We start from the raw sequence: 14,647 nt of genomic DNA, 5'->3' as shown, positions 1-14,647 counted from the left end.
TAAACACAGAAGAAATGTTATTATTTGCATGTGCAATATGGCTTGAAGCAGGGAAAATGTGCTCCAGGTTACCATGGTGGGGCTGTAATGGCATCCACTGTAAATCTACCTCTAATGTTTATATGCTGTACAGCTGTCACTAAGAGCACAGTGATGTCCTCTGCAATCATAGGTCTGAGAGAACAGTCTTTCAGAGTGCTGACATAAAGCACCGCATATTGATATTTCAAGGTGAAGAAGCACTTCTAGAAGGCTATATTTGCAGAAGTCCCTGTTCATTGCAGGGGAGTTGGTCTGGATGGTCTTTAAGGTTCCCTTCCAATTCAAGCAATTCTGTGATTCTATGACCAAACTATCTGGAGAATATTTACTGTTTGTTGGCATGTCCCCATGGGTCATTGGCATGTCCCTATGTCTTGTCCCCATGGGTGATTCACTGGGATTTACGCCTATGATCACAACTGAGAACTGCACCAAGAGGCAGTAACAAAGCAAAGCTCTGTGTGTGTTGTATCACATCCTCACTCTAACAAGTTTCTAGAGATTAGTGCAGGACTTATTAAATAAATATGTACAAGAAAAAAAAAATGAAAACAGCATTCTGATGGAATTTTGTTTGAGATCATCCTGCCAGATATATTCAGAAACTTGTTCCAAGATGTCTGTTAGAATACAATAAGACAGAAAGAGCTCCTTCTACACAAAGTTTCAGACTGTCTTTTCAGAACTTCAGAGGGAGGTGATTCTCCCCCTCCACTCGGCTCTTGTGAAGCCCCAACTGGAGTACTGCATCCAGGCCTGGGGCCTCCAGTACAGGAAGGACGTGGAGCTCTTGGAGCGGGTCTGGAAGAGGGCCACTAAGATGATCAAAGGGCTGGAGCACCTCTCCTATGAGGAAAGGTTGAGGGGACTGGGCTTGTGTAGCTTGGAGAAGACAAGGCTCCGGGGAGACCTCATTGTGACCTTCCAGTACTTGAAGGGAGAGTATAAACAGGAGGGGGAACAGCTGTTTACCAGGGTGGATAGTGGTAGGACAAGGGGGAATGGTTTTAAACTGATACAGGGGAGGTTTAGGTTATATATTAGGAGGACGTTCTTCACCCAGAGAGTGGTGATGCACTGGAACAGGTTACCCAAGGAGATTGTGGATGCTGCATCCCTGGAGGCATTCAAGGCCAGGCTGGATGTGGCTTAGGGCACGCTGGTCTAGTGGCTGGCGACCCTGCCACTAGCAGGGGGGTTGAAACTAGATGATCACTGTGGCCCTTTTCAACCCAGGCCATTCTATGATTCTATGATTCTATGATTCTATGATTCTATGATTCTATGATTCTATGAACTGCTTAGAGAAAATAATGTTATATTTAATAGGTAAACAATACTGCTAATTCTCAAGGATTTATATCAAGTCTTGCAATATTTATTCTATTCTAGCTAAATGGCTCATGTAACTTGAAAAGAATATCTGTTTTAATTTCTTTATTCTTGTAGGAAAAATGTTTTCTCACCCTAAGGATCTTTAGTATCTCAGAAACTGGGCAAGGAGCAGAAAGTTCACTCACAAAAAAAGTATTAAAAGGACTTCTTGGAGTGAACTCATGATATTTTTTACTCCTTGGAATCAACAGCATGGGAAGCTACTGTGTGTTTTTTTCCCTAGCTTAGGAACTATAGGACAAAAGGTAATGGCTTTAAGTTATACCATGGGAGGTTCATGTTGGTTGTTAGGACAAATTACTTCTCAGAAAGGGTGATGAAGTATTGGAACCAGCTGCCCATGGAGACGGTGGAGTCACTGTCCCTGGAGGTGCTCAAGAACAGGGGGGATGTGGCACTGATGGACATGGTTGGCGGCATGGCGGGGATGGCTTGGACTATATGATCTTGGTTGGACTAGATGGTCTTAGTGGTCTTCCCAACTCTGCACATATCAGGGGGTTGAAACTAGATGATCTTTGAGGTCCTTTTCAACCCAGACCATTCTATGATTCTCCAACCTTTATGATTCTATGAACAATTTCTCTTATACTGATCTTATTGCTTTTATGAGCTGCTGTTTCTGAAGCTATTAATACGGCATTATTCCAAAAACACAGGTTAATATTGTTTAAAGGTTGGCTGTATTTACAGTCTTGAAGTTCTATTTCCCACAGAATTTTACCTAATTTGGCTTTGAAAGAGCTAGGGTGGAAATGGCAGTGCTAGTGTTTGGGTAGGCAGAAGAGCAGCTGTGATGCAGCTTCTGTCTCTGGTATGAAAGGATCTGAAGTCTCCAAAGAGCAATAGAGTAAGTGAGCCTCTGTAGTCACAGGGAGAGCCTAACAACCTTAAACTATGCTATGCATGGGTACGTAGATGTTGCGAGGCTTTAATTAACACTTGGAAAGCATTCTGAGGTCCTCAGATGACAAGGTTTACAGAACTCCAAATGACTGTTATTATATCCCCTCTGTGTTTGTGGTGGCAGATAGCCAACAAGAAGAAATGTTCAGACCAAAGCCTTTATTATTTCTAGGCTACTGTTGAAAAAAGGTGGATCTGTATCCAATTTAGTGAGTGCAAATTACAAATGGATTTGTTGTGATTCCTCTGTACTTTTGAGCGTGATATATGCAGCCAACAGCAAGCTGTCTTACTGCCTGAATATGTACTTATTACCCAGCAAAATCAGAGAACTGGTTGTAAACTCTAATATTTGACTAAAACCCATCTATCTGTGACAGTTTTTTGATAGAGAATACCATAAACAAATAATTTCCTCCATCTGCAACTTTGCTATTTTTGAAAACAGTGTTCAACTTGTTAGACCTCAGCATATATGCTGAAAATAAACCCCAAACAGAATACAATCCTCTCAAAACAATGCACTTTACTTCACACTCAATGCTTCCCTGGGAGAAGCTGAGCTATAAATTGTAGATCTCCACTGTGGATTTTAAGACTTGTTTTGAAAGTACCTGGATATTACTGTGGTGTAGCATTAGAACATCTGTATAAGAGATGCTTGCATTCCAGATGCATCATGCATATATGAGCACAAAAAATTTTCTGGAAGTGTTTAACCTATGTAAACTTTTTAACTCACTTGCTCAGGAACATAAAACCTGTTACTATTTTTCTAATTAACTACACTAGAGATAGTGACAAATTGACCCAAAACAGCAAGATAGGGTTTTATGCACTCTGGCATCAGTAACTTGTATTTTCTTCATGTTTCATTTATGTTCTGACATGATACTATGATTTTGGCTCCTAGAGGCACACTGACAGATTCACTGTGTGATAGGTGTGAAATGAAGAACAGCAACATTATCCCAGTACCATTCACTGTAGCCTTGAGCTACAATAGGGGGTAAGTACCCATGTGCTGACCTCACTGGCCATCCCAGTGGGGTTCCTGTACCCTAGATTGCTCAGTAGCCACAGCTTGAATGATTCAGAGCTGCTTGGGCAATGTTACTGAAAAATAAATGAACAAACAAACAACAACAAAAGCAACCCCCAAACTGTTCATACAGTGCACTGGGACAGGTTGCCCAGAGAGGTGTTGGATGCCCCATCCCTGGAGACATTCACATTCAGGCTGGATGGGGCCCTGACCAACCTGATGTAGCTGCAGGTGTGCCTGTTCAGTGCAGGGGAGTTGGACTAGATGACCTGTAAGGGTCTATTGCAACTCAAATGATTACATGATTTTGTGGTACATGTTGATAATAGTGTTGTGGTGGTGTCCCCGACTGACTTCAAAAATGCCAATAAAAAAGTTAATGCTCTGTTTTCCATCATGTGCCTTTTCCCAGTACCCTCAAAAACACATCTGTAAGGTGCAGTACCAATTGCACAGCTCAAGGGTCAGCTGAGCATCAGGGTGTGAATATATGGATCTGTCAATAGTAAAAGTTAGTTTTCTATATTTGTACAAGTATTTGTGGTCATGACGAGGCATTTGGTATTTAAAACGTAATGAATTAAGAGGAAAGTAATAGTTGGTTTATCCATGAAAGGAAAGTCCTGACATAAAGAGGGAAGGGAAAGGGAATAAAAGGGAAAGGAGACTGACAATCCTATATTATCAATCAGTTGTTTTCTGGACATTAAGCAGATAAATAATTCAGATAGCCAGAGCTACAGACAAAACTGACCTCGTGCGTGGGCACTTAGGTCCTCTTTTTGAGTGTCTGAGCTGCACTCATTTACCACAGAGTTGAATAGGTAGCAATTATTTTCAGTTCTACCTCTTTTTTTTTTTTTTTTTTGCAGAGGTTTGGGAGGAAGACATAATTAATTCATTTATATGCTATCAGTCAGTGTATTTGGAAAGCATTAAATCCTCATTTTCACCAAACTTCCTTACACAATTTATCCAGTTTAAGTGATACTGATGTGAGTCATATGTTTCTATTGTGTTTTTATGCTAAAAACATTTCCACAGTGTAAACATATACAATTATATCGCAGATGACTGATTCATCTCTTTTTCCAAATTGATGTATGCCACTGCCATGCAAAGCTATTAACATAACCAAACTCTGGATCTGATTTTATTGCAAAACTCAAAGCTGCTTTAAAAAAGTAGATATGGAAATGTTAATATATGCAGCAGAAGGTATTTTAAATAAATATCTGTCAGATAGTTAAATCTGTGTCTGCCTGGTGTTAATTATGGAGAAATCAGAAGAGGACAGGCAAAAGAATATTTATTGCAGGTTGAAAAGCCAGTTATTAGGTCTGTATCACAACAAACCATGTGGACTTACCTTTAGAAAACATCTTTCTCATGATGGATGGAGTTCTTATAAATATTTTTCAACCCATATTTAAATGAGAGATAGCGATAACTGGCAAGGGAACAATTCAAAAGCTATTAGAAGCAACCTTAAGAAGAAAAAATAAAATTGGTCTAAGGCAAAGAATGTTACCATTTGCCCAACTATAAACACAAAAACAAAATCAATAGGGGTTGATGAGAACTGAACAAGATGAAAGTGATATGCCCATGCAGCCTAAAACCATGAGGCATTCAGACAGCTAGTTCCCATTGATTTCCATGGGACTTATGGTTCCAGATACTTCTATGGATCCAGACTTGAAAGCTTTGCTAGATTTGAGATTACAAATGTGTTGGTTAGAACTAAAATGTTCATCTGTTCCTAGGGATTTTGCAGTCTAATTTCCATTGACCCTCAAGACTAGGTTGAACATTAAATTACTAGTTCTCCTTTGAAATCCTTGCATGAAATACTAAGTTTTGCATGGACTTAATTGCTAGATAAATGGTTAAATGCGCCTATCAGCTCAATAATATGCTTGAATATGTATTTCAGTGAATCTAAGGGAACTAATTTGAAATGACTATTTGCTAAGTATCACCTCCCCATGATCTAATCACAGTTTATAAATGATTAACCCTTCTAATGTGAAATAATCCATATAAAGAGATTTGTCAGCAAAGGAAGGTTTGAAACAGTTAAGTCTGACTCATCTCATTTTAGATGTTTTGAACATGATCAAATTCATCTCTGCATGAGCATCCACCATTCAGACAACTGTGTGACCAGAACTGCATATGGCAGAGTGGCAAATTGGTGCTTGCATACTGTTTGTAATGAATGAAAAGAATAAACATTCTCACCCCTGAAGAATCTAAGATTTATTTACAAGGAGGAAGTTGAGATGTGTGGAAGATGGTTCAGCTTATTACTGTGCCCTGAAAGTCCTAGATGCTTCATATTCCTACTGGTATGAGCTTTTAACTGACTGTTCTGAATGCAGTAAGAAATCAGTGGATCAAATCCAGGGAGACAAAAAGATAAGCATTTCTGGCATAAGTCACTGAAAAAATAATAAAGACTTTGTGTTTTATTTTTGTAAGAAATCAAATATTGAAAATGAAGATATTAAAATTGCTATCTTCACACTCTAGTCCTGCCTGCAATGAAAATTGCTGTCACTGCTTCTACATGACCACTGACATTAACAAGAAATGAAGTGCTGTCTTCACATCCACGTTTTCACCAGAAAATAAAAGGAGATTATAGTGACAAATGCACTCTCCTTGTCCTGCACATACATGATTTAAAGATCAAAGACATGCAGTAAAAAAGATCTCTTTTTGGTCTCCAGTTTCCATTATAGAAAAGTATCATTCTTGAGTATTCTGCAGGAAAATTCACAAAATTCAGAAGTACTGTACCAAAACCATGAATATAATGTGTAGTGATTTCACAGTGCGTCCACATTCCAAAATGCAGTCTACTGATGCTGACAGAAAATACTACACAGACAGAAATGGACCAGACCGTAGGGTGCCTCAAATAAGAAAAAAAATGATGATTTTCTTCTTTCTGAGGACAACTTATCCCAGCTGATACACTGGTAAGATACTTTTACATTGGTAATGGCAGTGTCTATGTATTTTCTGCATAATTACTCTTTTCCAACGTAAAGCTCATATAAAAAGAGATGTATAGATTATTACTCAGTTTTCTTGTTCTTTCCAAATGATTTTGGTCAAAATACACTATTCTCCTGACATACGTCAATGATGAAGTTTGTTTATGACATAGGTCTTTAGAATACACAGAATAGTAGTGTTCACTGTATACGTATTTTAATGTGACTTTCTGAGTGTTCATTAGATTACATTAGATAGTGTTTATTAGATTTCAGACGACAGAACAGCCAGAGAGGCCAGAAGAGTTGAGAAGATACATAGCCACTTTCATTTTAATGGGTACCTCCATTTTGTGTGTAATACGTCCACAATTGGTTTAGCCTTTGATAGTCTTTTTGTCCCAGAAAAACAATACTTCTCTGTGAGGTGCGGATAGGGTAGTTAAAAGACTCCAGCGCTATCTAAATATTGTTTTGTCACCTGAATCTTGAAAACCAGGACTCTGTTGGTGATTTCAGCATTTCTTTCTACAGTGTTACTTTGGCATTGTCTGCGTGAAAAGAGATGTCTTGCTAAAAATAGTAACCCAGATTCCTGTCATGAAGTACTAAGGAAAGTAAATGTGAAATTGTCTGCTCTTCTACGTAGTTACAGTTTCAAATGAATATAAATCCTAGTACTTCTAGTGAGGGATAAGTTAAGCCCTGGCTTCTATTTGTTAAAGTGTTAGAGCCTCTTACAAAGCAAATAGGGGTAGAAGCAAGTTTACAATAGAAGGTGGGGTTAAAGACCCTGTGGAAATTAAGTTTTATGTGAATATTTTTCCTCTTTCTTGAAATTAATAAGCTCATGGATTTTAAAGCCAGAGAAGACCATTATGATTAACTAGTTCAACCTCTGTTTAGTCTGAATTTCTGCATAGCACAGGCCATACTTCATCCAGCGATTCCTGCCTCAAGCCCAACTATATGTTGTTGAACTAAGATGTATGTTTTACAAGCACATCTGATCTTGATTTAAGGACTACAGTGACACTTAATAATTTGCCCCAGTACATTAGCTCATTATACAATTAAGAAATAAATTAGTTTCTTTCTATTTCTAGTTGGATTTTTTTTTATTTTAGCATGCAATTATTAGACCTTATCCTGCCACTACATGCTAGATTAAAGGCCCCTCCAGACTCCGCATAAGTACTTGTGCAAATAGAGGCTGTGATTTAAGTTGCTTTAAAATCTGTTCATTTGAGAGTTAAAGAGAATTCCTTTAAAGCTGCTGCCAGGGTTGAACTAGTTTCTTCAGTGCTATGGAAAGAAGTGATTTTTCTGAATCATTCTGCAGTCAAAATTACACTGTTTCAGGGGACAGAATGAGGTGCCATTTATTAAATTTTTTGAAGACAGTAAGATTAGACCCACAGCTTTCAGCAGAGGTGTCATAGTGACCAAATGAGGAATCCTTGATCTTCTCTGTTTTCTAATATTGATATTAACTAAAAGAACAATATATTTAGAAATGGAGGTACTTGTCTACAGAGCATTAGAAGAGAAGTAGTCTGTGTTACACAGTGTTCATTAAAATTATGGATAAGATTCATCTGCTTCTAATAGACATTTTGAATTGGATACATGTTATGGATTATCCTGCAGGGTCTCTAGCTGATACTTTATAAGATCTTGGGCCCACTGTAAACCCAGTGTCATATCTGCTGCCACATGTACATGACTTGGATACCAGAGAACTCCTCAAATGACCCTGTGAGTCTATTTAGGCAACTGAATCCTACCTTCCATATCTAAAACGTGAGCTTTTGAAGTCTAAACTGGAATATAGGCTTTCTCTGGAGTTACTAGAGAGGAAAAGTCACCTTCAGAAGATAATTCTGAATTGTCCTAATAAAATTAACTACTCCGCAGGAAATTTACAATCCTTATGAGGTAATAATTTCTTTCTGTAGACTATGCACAGAGCATATCTAGTTCAGATTTAGAAAAGAGATCATTAGATGCCTAAGTCAAGGCCCAAGAACCCTGTCCCAAGTGATCTGACACTTGTGCCCTTTGAGATGAAATTACTTGCTTCACTTGAAAGTAGCCCTAAACTTTTTTTTGTCCTTTCATGAGAAAAGTTGTCATGATATTAAAGCACAAACACAAGAAGTGATTGCAGCCTGTATTTGACATACACTAAAAACTAACTGAATATTAATTTACAAGACAAAGCATGTTATAATAGGCTGTCAATATATTCAATTTAAAATGTACCACATACGATCAAAGAAAGCAACCCAGGGGATTACACTGTCTGAATTCCTCAATAAAATGGCAACCTTTAGATGTATTAAATATTACATTTGGAAAAAAAAAAAGAAAGTAAAAATGAAAATCTATAGCTAAGAGAAGCACAAGCCCAGAGGGAGAATTCAAGATCTGTTTATGTGTAATTGGGTTTTGCTTTGTGAAAATCTTGACAGCTAGAGGAGCTGCCTTACTTGCATGAGACAGTTAATCACATTCACGGACCTACATGCTGTTAACTGCATACTAAACTCCTGAAGATTTACAGCCCTTGGTTTGGTTTTACCTCATTTATATCACACATTGCACTACACAAGTCATTCAGCACATATGGGGGATTGGAATTTTAACATTATCTCAATATCTTAATGACTAATCCTGAATGATGAAACTGAGTCTATGCACTGTTGCACATTCTGAAGTAATTTAAGTTGTGACATTCTGTAATTCACACTGTAAATCAGTAAAACAACTGGTATATTTTATAATTTGGCATAGGCACACAAGTATACCAGATTAATAAAAATTGGTCCAGACAGATAAAACTCAGCATTAACGTTTTATTTATCTCATTTTCATGATCAATAGTTTACAAGTTAAGTTGTTGCACATTTGAAAAGAGGAGATTGCAGTTTGAGTAGAAAACTACCAGCATTGTGAAATATTGGTATATTATACTTCAGAATTCTGAAGGAATAAAGTAAGCAGAAAAAATCAATGGGATCTAGGCTGGGTAACAGAGCCTCCTCCCCTCAGTGTCTCTCTTGGCTTCATATTTGGGCTTTACCTCTTCAAATTCTGAGCTGTTTGTGTCTCTCTTGTCCTTTCTTATTAGCATTTTGTAGCACTGTCTAAAAGACTTGCTTTTTCATCACTTACCATTTTGATATTTCATTCCTTAGACTACTCAAGAACTGACTAATTAGGGCATTCTCTAGTATAGGTTTGAACTCCCTCAGGCTGAGGATGCTTAAGAACATTCTTACCTTCAGAATTTCTACCCAAAGCTCATCTTTCAAAACAGCTATTCCAAATCATTACATGAGGAAGTGTCAGTGGAGAAAAACATAGAAGATAGCAGATGATGGAACACAAGACTTTGGAGTCTCATGACAGATATTTGCTGGGGGGTTTACACTGTCAATTAACATTGTTCTTCTAAAACTTGAGAACCTACAACCAGGGAGCAAACGAAATGGGAAGAGAGGAGAAAATGAGTGTCTTAATTAGTACCCATTGCATATGGTCAATGGGGACAGATAGTTACCTGGTAAAGTGTAGAGTTCAGTTCAACTTTGAATGGTCAGTTTGAAGGTTTTGGAGTATTCTGAATGAGAACATACTGAAAGTAAATCACTGGGTGCCTGTAAATATAAACAGCGAACCACAAATGAGAATACATGCTTTTGAGGAGAGCCAGTTAAAAGTGGATAGCCAAGGGATTTCAGACCTTACCTTGAGAATGTTATTTTAAATATTAATTTTATATTATTTCATTTCATTTTATATTATTTTAGTTTAGTTTATTCTATATTTGTTGTTCATACAGTAATAAAACAGGAAGAACGGAAGGAATTCTCACTCAGAATGTTTCATATACTAACATTATGCAAGCCTTCAGGCTTTTCTGGACATGTCAGCATAGTCTGCATGATTAACTAAACCAGGATAACAGTTAATCTACAGCGAGGGATGTTTTCCAGTTCTGCATAGCAAGTATTTCTGAGTGTATTTGGGTAACTAAGGTCATGTACTGAGTAAAAAGATGCCTAATGAATGTGTGTATCTTTACCAGTAGCCTCTCCTGAAAATGAGGCAGTCTGGATCACTGAGTGGGATTTAGGTTTTTGAAGCCTTAGTCCCAATTTAGGTGTAACGGGGATTTAGGCATTCCATTTCACACTGTCTACTTAGAGAATAAGCTCCTCACAGCAGAAGTCATATTCAGATGTGAAGACATATCTCAGCATTTAACAAGTAAATAGAAAGCCCTCGGTTAAAGCAGGAGGGTAAGAATAAATCCAGGATTCCATGTGAGATGAGAAGGAGACTTTAAGATTCTGGGTGTGCATTCTGCCACACATCGTCTGCCCAACTTTAACAAAGTCACTTTTCTTCCTTATTCCTCAGTTATGTGTACACTAAAGAAAAAAATTCATCCTTGTGTTCTGTGTATAATGTATGTATTATTCTTTAGAAATACCAACACACTAGAGAGATGCAGCTAATATAAAATCCTGGATGAAAAGCTTTTATGCTAAACAGAACTTCAGATTAGCCTCTATGCCTAAATTTCCAAGTGTAAAAAAATGAGATAATACTACTTGCTTACAGTCTACAAGGGATTTTGAAGTCTGTAGAGGATGCCAGCTTATGTAAGTATGATATACATAAGGTAAACAGAGTCTGCAAAAGACTTTATGAAATACTTAGACCTGCATATGGCAGGTAGTTTGTGTCTTAATTTACCTTTCTCAATTTCACCCAAAACTATATAATCTCTAGCAGTGCATTTTAAAATATTGTTTTGACTGAAACTTATTAAACACTAATTAAAAACTGGAAAAAACATTAGATTGGACAGTATTTTAATGTAATCAATGAATAAAATAAATCCAAAAGCTGTCATAATTATAAAAGTTGGCAGCAACCATTACTTATTTCTGCTTTCATACCATATGGTATACTCACTTTTTTATCTCTAATTTAACAAGTATTCTCTGACACTAAAACCTATTCCAGGCAGGTTAGACAAAGGTGAAGGGGCAATCCTGTCACCTACCTAGCACAAGCCTAACATGTAAATCAATGCTGATTACATTGTTACGTGATAAAACTGGAAACAAACAAACAAACAAACAAACAAACAAAACCCCTCATTCTTTTCTGGAATTCATAGTGTTTGTTCATACATAAAAAAGGTAAAAATAGCTCATACATTAAAAAAAAAAAAAAAAAAAAAGAAGAAGAAGAAATCATAGCAAGTAACCTGTTTACCGTAAAACAAGAGCAACAGTTACTACCTCAAATAATACAATAGGAGGAGGATGAAAATTACTCATAAATCATGTGCACATTTTTTTGTTCTCTCCTTAACTCAGTATATACTGAACATTGAAGACATTTGTATGTGTTTTTTTTTCTCTCTGAGTATGTTAACATTTGTACCATTTATGATACAAAATTATCCCAACATATATACGTTTAGGACAACAAGAAGAAAGGAAAAGCAGCTGTGAAGTTTTATGAATTTTGCAAGAACTGTGGGAGGGTTTTAGGGAATACTGGTCTTCTGGTCATATCTTTCCCCAGAAAGTATTTATAGAAGAACAGTTCTGTGACTCTACAGAGAAGATTAATTCTATCCCAGCATAAGAGTTTAGATGAATTAGTCCAATGAGTTCCCTATTGTTGTCCATTGAATACAAAGTAAGACCTACATTAACAAGGTATGTAAGATTTCAAGTATTATGTGAAGACACGAAGACTTAACTCAGTCCATGCTCTGTTGTGTTAAATAATTTCTGTAAAGATGCGTGGGACACTGAACACACCCTTGTTCCATTGGGTAGCTTGGAATATAAAGCTGGAACAACCTGGGAGACATTCAACTAAAAGCTGTCTTGTGGAGTTTTCCTGAAAAAATGTTAAGCTATTGAAACACAGCAGTTTTGGTAGGAAAGAAACTATCAAAGAAGAAGTAAAAGCAAGTGTCACTCCAAAACTCTTCTTTCACTTGGTGGTTAGAGAGTGAACCCTAGATGTGGAAACTGAGCATTGGATTCCTGGGTTTGTATGTATAAGAGGAATCAGATTTTAGTGCACTACTGGAAATCCTTGTTATTCTCCTATAAAGTCTCTCTCTCCTGAAAAATCTTCACATCCTTAGTTTCATTCTTGCTTGGAACACATAAATTTCTGGAACTTCATAAGCTCTTTTCCCTTTGTACAGCTTATAGTAACTACTGCTTGTAGTAACCATAACTTATCGGACAGCAGACAAGAAAAAGGTATTAAATTCTCCTATAGCTAGAGAAGAAATATATATGGGAACCGATCCAAAAGCATGAAATATTTTGAGGGACTGAATTGTTCACATATATATTTCACAAATATGCAGACATTGCTTACGGATTTGTAAGTAACATCAATATTTCCCTATATTGGTATATAAATCACTCTAACAGAACAATTCAGAATGGAGGTAATGTCTTTTTTTTAATGCTTTAACATTCCTGTGCACCTAAAATGCCATACAAACAAGCAGAAATGGATGTTTATGTGCATCTTTTTATGAAGAGTAGAAGCCATTTATTTATGCCAATAAAAGACAGGAAGAAGTACATATATGAACAGGTATATAAATTCATTAAATTGCTTTTTATGTGCACATCCTGTAACATACATTTCCAATTTGCCAACCCATCTTCTTCCAGACTCTTTCCAATATAGCAGTTGTACTGAGAAATCCAGAAATCATTATCCAGCCTTCAATCAGCAGCTAACACATCAGGGTATCTTGCTTTATCTTAATAGTAAGATAGTGACTGGCAAGAGCAATAACACTGAGATAAGACTGGATTCATATCCCTACTTGTCAACGTCCTTGGCACACCACTCACTTTTTATTCTTGAGTAGAGACCAAATCAATCCTAACTCACAAAATTACTAGTGGCAATGCCTGGAATGTTGTAGAGGCTTTAATGATATATCAGTTTTAGAGACATTCGACTCATAACTTTTTACAGAACAGTTTGCAAAAGGAGACAATTGTTTAATTTAAACAGAGAAACATATTTCATGGTTTCCTCACATCTCTGAGGACATGCGTGAAAGACAGTTCGTCACTGTCATCTTTGCTTAGTCTGTAACAGGATTAAACTTCTGCCTAGTGTGTGATACTGCCCTATGGGATTATCTGGAGGTAGAGAGTGAGCTACATGGGGGGTATAAGTTTGATCTCAGGATTCATGAGGACACACCTGCAGTACTGTTCCCAGTTCTGGTCTCCCAGTACAAGAGAACATACTGGAAAGAGTCAAACAGAAGACCCAGATGATGAAGAGATTGCAGCATATCTGCTATGAGGGGTGCTGAGAGAGCTGGGACTGTTCAGCTTCATCAACATCTATCAGTATCTCGTCAATATCTATAGATACCCAAGGGGAAGGTACAAAGAGGACAGAGTCAGGCTCATTTCTGTCATAACCAGTACCAGGACAAGAGGCAATGGACACAGTTGAGTCCAATGTTTCAATACCTCACTATATTTTCTGAGAATAAATTTTTCCTCATATCTGACCTGAACCTCCCCTGGCACAATTTCAGAACATTTCTTCTTGCCTTACTGCAGTTACTTGAAAAAGGCTGACCCCCATCTCTCCACAGTCTTCTTTCAGGTAGTTATATAGGGCAATAAGGTCTTCTTTGAGAGAGGAGAAAAAAAATTAAACATACTGAATATAAGATACTGAATCTGATGTTTTCATAAGCTCACACTTGTTTAGGATTGATTAATTTAGGCTTGTTTATGAACTGAGACCAAACTCCCAGGCAAACTTGCCATCATCCAGGACCCTGGCTGCAGACAATGCAGAGCCTTTCACTGGCATTGTATGGCAGCAGTGAGAACAGGAGTGTGTGGTGCAAGCAGATGGAAGATCTACTCAGCCTACATGATGAAATAGATAAGTTAGAAAGTGTCAAGTGACCAAAAAAAAGAGAAGGATCAGAGGAACTGTCCCTAAAAGGAGGTCAACCACAAGACAAAGCACAACATCCAGGGCAGTCTATATCCTCTTATTGTCAGGCTGAAGGCAACAGATCAAAGGAAAGGAGTGCATGTAAGTCCATGCTTGGGGCTACAAATGAAAACTCCCCTTGACCACTTCACCCATCTCAGGAATGCCCATCTTTGTGTAATAACGGCCCATTTACAGTAGAGGAACCAACAAA

This window comes from Gallus gallus, chromosome 1, assembly GCF_016699485.2.
Source record: "Gallus gallus isolate bGalGal1 chromosome 1, bGalGal1.mat.broiler.GRCg7b, whole genome shotgun sequence".
Taxonomy (NCBI): Eukaryota; Metazoa; Chordata; class Aves; order Galliformes; family Phasianidae; genus Gallus; species Gallus gallus.
Note: the sequence above shows the minus strand (reverse complement) of the source record.